The following is an 11136-nucleotide window of genomic DNA, read 5'->3' as shown; positions in this document are numbered from 1 at the left end:
CCATTTAAACTTCAGATTTGTACCTGTTAAATTCATGTTGCTAAAAAACTTGGTGAATACATATAGGATAGTTATGCATTGAGAACGTCATGACTGCCACAGCGTATTGGTTGTCCAGGTTTCCTGTCTATCCTTGGTTGCATGTTCGAGTCCTGATCTCCCCTTTTCCTCTTAATTTTGACCAGCAGGCCCGTTAATTAAAGATCTATGAGGACATGTACTTTTTTGCAAAAAGGTATATTCCAAGGGGGGTTTTAAAAAATATCAGGCCACCCACATGCCTAGTCAGAGCAGATTCCGTATACCAACGCGGTTATCACTGTATTTGCACGTCCGAGCCAAGTTTTTGCACCACTTCAATGTACACCGCAACTTCTAGCACCAAATTGACCGTTTGCGCCAAGTTCTAGCACCACCAACGTAATTGACTCTAAAAAAAATGTCAACAATGCTCCACTCCATTTTTAACTGTATTTTTTGTTAGTTTTTTAGGGGTGCACAATGAAATTGTGAAAATTATCTCAAAAAATATTTGACCCTATTATTATCATCCTGTGTGCCATGATTGGTTGGCAGCCAGGCGGCACACAGGTTGTAGGGAGGGAGGAGCTGGATGCTACTTTGCATTTGCAGCAAGGATATCTTTGTGCACTGGACCTCGGCTGGACATGCTACTTGCCAAGCTAAACAACAGATGAAGCAAAGCCACCCACAAATGGGCATTATTTTAGTCCATGTTGGCTTGTGTGGATGCAAACAATGAGATATACCAAAGATAATATTCGGATTAATGCATCATGCATGCACTCTGTCCTTCCTTAATCATGTTTTTAAGTGGGTGCTTTGTTAAATCACAAAGTCCACTGACGTGATCAAATTCCAGCTATAGACAGACTCTTGATTCCATTTAAAACTTTTGCCTTGTGCTCTCACTTTATCAGTCCAAAATCCAACCGTTGTTGTTGTTGTTGGCATCATTGAGCTGTGAAAATCCCTTTGATTTAATCACAAATGTAGGTTGTCTCTTACATTGACATGGTCATTAAAGTGAAACTCCGGCCATCAATTACTAAAAAACAAAACACGACAAGTGAATATAATTGTATATTATAAAGTACTCCCTCCGTAAAGAAATATAAGAGGATTCAGATATATCTTCTACTCCTAATAGACGAATTGGTTGAATAGTCCCCCACTTTCAACCGGTTTATTTTCAACCGGTTTTGTCCCATCAAATTACCCCCACCCCACGCCCACCCACCGAACCCCGCCCACCCACCGAACCCCATCAACAGCGCCCTGCCGCCGATCAGGATCGCCCTGACGACGATCCCCATACCCGCAGCAGATCAGATCTGCGCACTCCACAGCGCCGCCGCCGCGGAACGACTCGACACGTTTCTGGATCGCTGGCAGTTTCAGGATCGCCCTGACGCCGATCCCCATACCCCATACCCCGCCGCCGATCCCCATACCCGCGGCAGATCAGATCTGCGCACTCCACAGCGCCGCCGCCGCGGAACGACTCGACAGGGCCGCCGCCGCGCGGAACGTGCAATCAGCGACGCTGTACGGTTTCAACCCCAGGTATGTTTACGTGTACAGATCATGAAGGTCCTGATGGACTCGTGTTCAAACTAAAACTGCACTTCATTTTCCACCTCCGCCGCCGGCCGCTGCACTGCAAATCATCCATACAAGTGTCTCTAGCATCACTCTGTGGTCACAGGAGAGCTCTGATTGTCAGATCCCACCACTACTCAAAAGTTCTCTAGAGGAACAAGGGCTGAAAGATCACATGAGTAGTAGTTCTGTCAAAAAATCCTCTCTAGCATTGCTAAGGTTCAACAGTAAGAAATCTAACAGAACAAGCAAAAAGAAGAGCCATGGGTATTTCTCTGTTGGATTGTGAAATCCTTTTGACCGAAAAACATACAAACATGCATCAAGCTATTCCCAGTGACACCCGCATAGTACAAAGCCTTTAGCTAACTGTAAAAAGGGAAAAACAACATGAGTAGAGACTAGAAAATTAGTGTTACCTGAGATAGATACATGCATCAAAGCTATTTACTGTGACACATACACATTAAAAACCCAGTAAGCTCACTGTAAAACTGGGAGCAGCAAACAACATAAAAGGCAAAGATGAAAATTACTATAGCCTTGCAGGATAATTACAGTTCTTATTGCTCTGTAAATAATAAAGAAGATGCACTATAAAAACACAACAGTAGTTTAGTATGGAGCAGCAAACAACTTGAAAACTATGGTTCAAAATTACTGTAGTTTTGCATTAGAATTACAGTTCTTGTTGCACTGTAAATAACACAGAAGATGCACTGTAAACAAACAACAGTAGTTTAGTATCCAGCAGCAAACAGACATGGTTCAAAATTACTATAGCTTTGCAGAAAAACTACATTTCGTGGCCTAAAAAAATACAGGAAAATGCAAAGTAGCAAGGTCTGTTCGACATGTCTTTCTATTTTCATATATATAGCAAGACTAATAAATCTGTAACAACCTGCCCTTATGGACTGAATTTCTGTACAGTGGGAAAGGGCCTTTAGTACTGTTGGTATTTCACGTGATCTGCTTGCAGAGTCAGTTTACAAGTTTTTGCGTGATACCTGAGTCTGTTGGACGTGTCTTTTTTTAATAGTTACATATGGGGACTCCACACAGCAAGCCAGCGGAACAGACGACTTCATCACATGTACCTCCAGGTATATGTTCACCTATAAATTGTGCTACACAAGTCAAACATATATATGTTCAACTACATATGTGTTACAGGCCCGATGGAGGGGACAAGTGTTGACGACTCTAACGAAGGGATTATACCCGTAGCCGATGATGTTGACAAAATTTACCAACGTAGTCCAGGTATAAGGTTTACTTTTATCCTTCTTAGTTGGAAAATCATACCTAAAAGACTTGGGCACAACCGATTCTAATGTATCAACATCTTTATTTCTAGGAGTCCATATTACTCCCTCCGAACGGATGATACTTGAGACCGATGGTGATAGCACATATGATACTCCAGGTATATAACTACCTCCTTGTATGTGTTCAGCTACATATTTTGTTATACATGTCAAACACCATCATAGGAGATGTTGCAGGCCCGATGGAGGGACATCTTGGTGACGATTCTAATGAAGGGGTTATACCTGGAGCCGACGATGTTCACAAGAATTACCCAGGTAGTCCAGGTATTAAGGCTGTGCATATATACTGAGATTGCTTTTATGCTTTTTATGTCATAAATCATACATAACAGACTTGGGCAGAACCCCTTCTAAAAGATCAAGCGTGTGACTTGTAGGAGTCCATATTATTCACTCGGACAGGATGATACTTGAACAGGCCGATTGTGAAAGTACATATGATCATCAACCTTCCCATCTGATTTCGGGTAAGTATTATGTTGCCGAAAGGTTAAGACCATGTGCCTACAACTTTGCCTTGTTTCGGTCCAATATATTGTTATGCTAGCATGCAACATGACAGTTGGCAAGAGAGGCCGCATAATGTTCCACGCCATCCTCAAAGTGATATCAATAATGCAGATCAACCATCCTCTGTGGACCTTGACGAAAAAAGAGAGTTGAAAAAAGCTCGGAGGCGAGCTGCTTATAGAAAGAAAAAAGAGGAGGCTACCGTCAAGCAACAAGATGAAAATCTGTCTGCCCTTACGATATCAGGTAAGAATGCTTTATGGGAAGGCACTGCGATGATATTATATATACTAACTCCATTCCAGAGTATAATGTTAAGATCATTTCACATGCAGATATGCGGTATGTGGGTGGGTTACCTCTCGGTGATATCACTAATGTGTGTCAACCAACCACGGTGGACGATGACGATAAAAAAGAGCAACTAAAGTCTCGGAGAAGAGCTGCTTATCGAAAGAAAAAAGAGGAGGCAGACAGCAAGCAAAAAGTTGAAAATCTGACAGCCATTACGATATCAGGTATGGATGTTTATGTTTCAGCAATATGATTACCGTACGTATACTTTCTTAGTGAATAATGTAGGTGACATATGTTTCCGAGACCCCAACCCCACGAATAATTGACCAAGAAAGTGAATAAAAATAATTGATCAATAGTTGACCATTGTGTTATCATACAATTCCTGATCATTTAGGTTCAATTCGATATATGGCAGACATAGGACTTTAGAATACATACAGACTTTATGTATGGACACGGAGGGATTCTATAAAAAATAAACCCTAGATAAATAAGTAGCTTCAACCAGCCCTGTTACCTCTCGGTGAACAATGAAGACCCTAAACCCTCCGGGCAGATATGCAAAATGTTCCCCTGTTACCTCTTGATGATACCAACCCAACTACATCCAGCTATACATCATTGTTTAACCTGACCGTGCAGATATATAAATTAAGCGTTTGTGTAGTACATGCAATCTTCTTGAACAATGAAGACCCTAAACCCTTCGTGCAGATATGCAAAATGTGACCCTGCTACCTCTCGGTGATATCACTAATGGGTGTCAACCAATCTCGGTGGACCTTGACGAGAAAAAAGAGCAAATGAAGGCTCGGAGGAGAGCTGCTTATCGAAAGAAAAAAGAGGAGGCAGCCAGCAAGAATCTAGATGAAAAACAGCCTGATAAAGAACACAAGGGTGACTTAACAGACGAGCAAATTGAGCAGAGAAACGCGCGGAGGCGAGCAAGTTATCGGAAAAAAGTGGGTGACGGAGTGATCGATCTTCGAGAAAAAAATCAGAAGTTGCAAGAATGGCGCGTGCAACACCCTAAAACCATGACTGAGGTTGAAGGGGGGAGTCAAGTGCAAAGAGAAAGGCAAAGTATGCTGCAAAGAAAAACACTCCGTGTGCTGAATCGATCGCAATGCCACGTCCAGATCTAACTAGCACATTGTCCAACCCTCACACACATTGTCCGACTCTCACACTTTCAGCCCTCACGCAACAATTCGACAGTGAACTAATATATCATGCTCCTACGGTCAATGCGGCCCCCACATACATTCGCAACACCGAAACCGATGGTACATATTCTATCAACCATCATCTTCCATCATGTAATCATTCATGAGATATAAATAATGATGTATAGTGTTGTAGGTGCATACCTAAGCAGAACCTTCGGTGATGGTGCTGTACATGGAGACCACAGCGAAATCAATGTGTGCCTACAAAATGCCGACCAGCAAACCAGTGATCCGGTAGCAATAGCGGATAACGGAATGGACGAGCAGAGTCATGAGTCCAGAGCAACGCCTGGGAGGGGAGAGCGAGCTTGCAAGGGTGGTATGGTGGCAAAGAAGCGTCAACAGAAAATTGGCAAGGAAAAAAAAGTACGCATGTACCGCATGGTGAGAGGAATGTTCTACGCGATCGGCGTAATGAAAGGTTTGCAGGTAGGGTGATGACCCCAACCGTCAGGTCCATCTCCATACCGAAAATGAGCTCAACTGGACAACCTACCATAGTGGAACCACACAGTGCCTCGACCTCATCTAGCACGCCGGAGTACACGATCAGAAGTGAAGGTAACACTCCCATCCTTACTCTCCTTGCGTCCCTTGAGACTGAACCCTCATTTATTGGTTTCGCGCCTGAGCAGACGACATGGACGCTTACCTTACTCGTCTCATGAATGATAATGTCAACCCTGATAGCCTCTTTGACGATGAGTATTACCTGTTTGCTGGTGAAGGTATGTACACCCACTTGAGCAACATCCACCGGTTTGAAATATCACACTAATTATAAACCTTGTTTGCAGGCTCAGATACTGATGACATGGAGCACGACGAATTGGAAGACTCAAGTCACAATACCTATGTCGACCATGATCCATTGGACTATGTCTACTCAAACCTCCCTGACCACACACACATCCTGAAGCACGCCGCAAATTGTGATCACTGCAAGGCCAAGAAGTTTGTGTCTGAGGCCCCGGGATTCTGCTGTCGCAGTGGGCAGATCGAGCTGAAGCAACCGGAGCCCATCCCGGAGCTAATGAGGCTTTGGTCTAGCATGGATGCGGACTCAAGGCATTTTCAGGAGAACATACGGTTCTTCAACGGCCACTTCTCGTTCACAACCCTTGGTGTCAGCCTTGATGAAAGCTACACAAACATGAAGTGTGGGGTGTACACGTTCCGGGCGCACGGCACCATCTACCACAACGTTCATTCCTTCGGTCCAACATCATGTCCAGATCATCTACAGTTGTACTTCTACGACGACGACCCAGGCCTAACCCATCGCAAGGCTGCCACCGAGCAATTAGACCAAGATGTCGTGAGAAAGTTAGTGCACATACTCAGGGAGAACCCGTACTCCCAGCAGTTTAGGAGTTTGGGTGCGCACAGGGACAACCTCGACGATTACAGGATAGACCTCAACACTGACCAGAGACTAGACCAACGGAATTATAATAGACCTCTGTCATCTGAGGTCGCTGCAATTTGGGTGGAGGGCACTGACCTAGCAAAGAGGTTCGATCGTAGGATTACACTTTGTGGGAATGACAACCAGAGGCACAATATACATGTGACGGCTAGCTCATATGACCCTCTCTCTTACCCACTCTTCTACCCAAGGGGGGAGCTCGGTTGGCACCCGAAACTTCCTAAACGTGATGTACCTTGGCCGGTTGTGCAACAACCAAGAGGTAGAGGTGATGATGATGATGATGATGATGCAGGTAAGCCTTATGCGTATTCTGTTGTTTACATGAATTGTATACTTCTCATATGAATCCTAATGTCTGCGTTACTCATCCATGTGCAGAGGGGAATAGCAGGTTATGCGTCTCAGTGAGAGACTACTACTGTTACATGCTCCAGACACGACCTGGGATATTCAATCCCATACTCTATGGAGCACGATTGCTCCAGCAATGGGGGGTGGACATGTACATCAAAATTGAGAGTTGTAGGTTGAAATGGTACAGGAAGAACCAGACAAAGATCCGTGCCGACCTGTATAAAGGAGTTGTTGATGCAATTACATCCGGGGAGACCCGTGCAAGCGCTGTTGGAGTAAGGATAGTGCTACCTGGAACGTACCCAGGTGGCGACCGCGAGATGAAGCGGAGGCATATGGATGCCATGGCAATTGTCCATACCTACGGGAAGCCTGACATCTTCTTGACCATGACATGCAACCCTAACTGGGAAGAGATAACAAATGAGTTGTTTCCTGGTCAGACAGCGCAAGACCGACCTGATCTTGTGGCTCGTGTGTTCCATGGGAAGCTAGAGGCTATGAAAGAGATGTTGTTCAAGCAGCATATCCTGGGTGTTGTTGTTGCACATGTATACGTAGTCGAGTTCCAAAAGAGGGGCCTCCCCCACGCACACTTTTTGTTGATCATGGATTCTGCCTATAAGCTTGTCGTTCCGGAGCAGTACGACCGACTCATTTCTGCCGAGCTCCCTGACAAGCAAAAGTATCCTGAACTCCACACCTTGATGGTGAAACATATGATGCATGGACCATGCGGTGCTCTCAACCCCAAAAAATGTGTGCATGCAACAGAACGAGTGCAAGTGCAGATACCCGCGGCCGTTCAATGAAAACACGGCACAAGGCAAGGACTCATACCCTATTTATCGTCGTCGAGATAATGGTCGGCAAGCTAAGGTCCGGGGTAAAATGTTGGACAACAGATGGGTTGTGCCGTATAACCCTTACCTTCTGCGGATGTTCAATTGCCACATCAATGTTGAGGTTTGCTCCAGCATAAAGGCCGTCAAATACCTTTACAACTACATATACAAGGGCCATGATAGGGCTTCTTTCAGCATCGACCAGCCCGACGCTGATGGTAACATTGATGAGATCAAAAGATACATAGACGCGAGGTGGGTTACTCCTCCAGAGGCGATGTGGAGGATATTTGGCTTCCCCTTGTGTGCCAATGACCTGCCTGTCCTACAGTTGCCTCTTCATCTCCCGAATATGCACAGGGTGGCATTCAATGAGCAAGCTCACTTGACCGACGTAGTCGCCTCTGAGAAAGCTTCCAAATCCATGTTGACAGAGTATTTCAAAGCTAACCAAAACCACCCGTGGGCTAGGAATATATTGTACAAGGATTTTCCTGGAAGGTTCACATGGCAGAAGGGTAAGAAGTATTGGAAAGAGCGGGTGAAGCATTATCACATAGGTCGAATTGTGTCTGCCAATCCTGCCGAGGGGGAGCGATACTATCTGCGTGTCCTGCTAAACCATGTTGCTGGCAAGACATCCTATGAGGACCTGCTCACCGTGGACGGTAGGCTATGCGGGAGCTTTAGAGAGGCTGCCGAAAGGTTGGGACTCATCGAGGCAGATAACACGCTCGATAATTGTCTTACCGAGGCAGAGCAGTGGGCGATGCCTTGTTCGCTCAGGAGGCTCTTTGCAACAATTTTGGTGCACTGTGAGCCAGGCGACGTGCGTGGTTTATGGGATAGGCACTTCGAGCCTATGTCTGATGACTATCGGCGATCACACACATGCCCGATTGAGGTGGAACAGATGGTGTTGCTTGACATTAGGGGTATGTTGCAGTCCATGGGCAAAGACATAACTGATTTCGCTCTTCCATGCATTGACGATGCGTTCGACCCAACCGAGGGCGAGGCCAGAGAAGTGATCGAGGAATCCAACGTCGATTTTGACATCAACGACACTAAATTGGCTTCGTCGCTAAACTTGGAGCAGAGGGCTGCATTCGACGAGATACTAGCTTCTGTTGAACGCGGTGATGGGGGTGTGTTCTTTGTTGATGGACCGGGAGGTACAGGGAAGACCTTCCTATACAGGGCGCTGCTCGCCAAGGTTCGAAGCGAGGGAAACATCGCTAGCGCTACCGCGACGTCAGGCGTCGCCGCTTCTATCATGCCTGGAGGCAGGACTGCCCACTCGAGGTTCAAGATCCCATTGAGCTGCGACGATGGCGCCTCATGCACCTTCACGAAACAGAGTGGTACTGCCAAGCTACTGAGGATGGCCTCATTGATACTATGGGACGAGGCCACCATGACTAAGCGACAGGCGGTCGAGGCACTGGACAACAGCATGCGTGACATCACGGGAAGACGGGACCGACCCTTTGGAGGAAAAACTGTTGTGTTTGGCGGGGACTTCAGGCAGGTGCTTCCGGTCGTCAGGAGGGGGTCCCGGGGTCAGATAATCGATGCAACCCTTCGAAGTTCACACCTCTGGAAGGGTATGCGCCAGCTAAGGCTTGTCACCAACATGAGGGCTCATAATGACACCTGGTTTGCGGATTACTTTCTAAGGGTAGGCAATGGCACCGAGGAAGTTGACGAACAAGGAAACATACGACTCCCTGAAGATATTTGTGTGCCGTCTACAGGCGAGGGTGACGACCTGGAGAAGCTGATTGACCATGTGTTTCCGAGACTAGATGACAACATGACCGATCCGAATTACATGACTTCACGCGCAATTCTCTCCACCACGAACGACAACGTCGACAAGATAAACATACGCATGGTAGAGCGTTTTCGGGGAGAAGAAGTAATCTACCATAGCTTTGACAGTGCAGAGGACGACCCATATGGCTACTACGCTCCCGAGTTCCTTAATGGATTGACTCCCGACGGTCTGCCTCCGCATGCACTCAAACTGAAGCTCAACTGCCCTGTCATACTTCTGAGGAACATTGATCCGGCTAATGGTCTGTGTAACGGGACGAGGCTTGTGGTGCGAGGTTTCCAGAGGAACGCCATCGACGCAGAAATCGTGATTGGACAGCACGCGGGTAGGAGGGTTTTCCTTCCTCGAATACCCCTATGCCCGTCTGACAACGACATGTTTCCATTCAAGTTCAAGAGGAAGCAATTTCCTGTAAGGCTTAGCTTTGCTATGACGATTAACAAGGCTCAAGGACAGACGATTCCGATCGTTGGCGTGTACCTACCTAATCCGGTGTTCTCTCATGGTCAACTCTATGTCGCATTGTCTCGAGCCACCGCGAAGAGAAACATAAAGATCCTCATTGAGAAGGAGAAAGAGAAGGAGAATGGCAAGAAGCAAAGCAGTAAACCAAAGAAGCGAAAAAGACCTGCCTTGTCCTTACAGACCTCGATGAAGAACATCGTCTATAAGGAAGTCCTTACAGGCTGAGGTCCGCTCTTATATATGACAGAGATTTACTCTTATGCTACATATAATTTGGTGCTCTTCGGTGTTCTTGTACAGATCCCTATCTTTCGATGTTACCAATTGAACTTTATTATGTTTATACTACAAGTCATATAATAATAATATTGCCTCGAATTTGAGACTTTGCAAGTTGCGAAATTTTACAGTATGTGACATTATTTTTCGTTTTGCTGGTTTGCTTATGTATATTATTATTTTGTTGTTTTGTAATCAATCATCTACTACATCTAAACTCGGCTTTGTTTTCCTACACAAATATAGCACACTGCCTGGGTCACTCTGTTGTTGTAAAACTAGACTCCATTGGAGTGTTCTACATGAGAGAAATATTTATGATGCGGCCCCAAAGCAGGCACAGGCATTGTTATTTATTTATTTTTACTATGTTATTTATTTCCCTTAAGCAGAACAACTCTGGTTGCTTGATCATGACCGGAGACTATCTTTGGTATTAGAACTACAGTTACACCAATGGGTTATTTGCATCTCAAGTTAAATTAGTCACTGTTAATCAACAATGAAATGTGGCCGTTGGTTCTTCGATAATTGATGGTACAGATGAGCAAAGCAGCAATTATATACCACACTGGATTAATGGTACAGGTGGTGAAAGCAGCAATGATATACCACACTGGATTGATGTTACAGATTGGACCCAAATACCTCCCTGAATTTTTTTCCAAAGGGTGCGATACTGGACCACCACACAATATCGAAACTACATCTTTATATTATTTATCATATGTGGAGGTCTCTGTATAGTCTCTTATTTCCCCCTAATTGAATTTTATAATCCTTACTTTTCAATACATATCTGGACATTGGTGGGACAGAATGTAAACATAAAAAATATATAATTGTTGAGATTAATATGCACCTTTATTACATCCAGGGACAGGGTCTTGGAGAATTTTCATCCGCTTGGTTATTTTCTCACGCC

This window comes from Triticum dicoccoides, chromosome 3B (genome assembly GCF_002162155.2).
Source record: "Triticum dicoccoides isolate Atlit2015 ecotype Zavitan chromosome 3B, WEW_v2.0, whole genome shotgun sequence".
In the NCBI taxonomy this organism is placed as follows: Eukaryota; Viridiplantae; Streptophyta; class Magnoliopsida; order Poales; family Poaceae; genus Triticum; species Triticum dicoccoides.
This window is presented reverse-complemented; position numbering follows the sequence as displayed.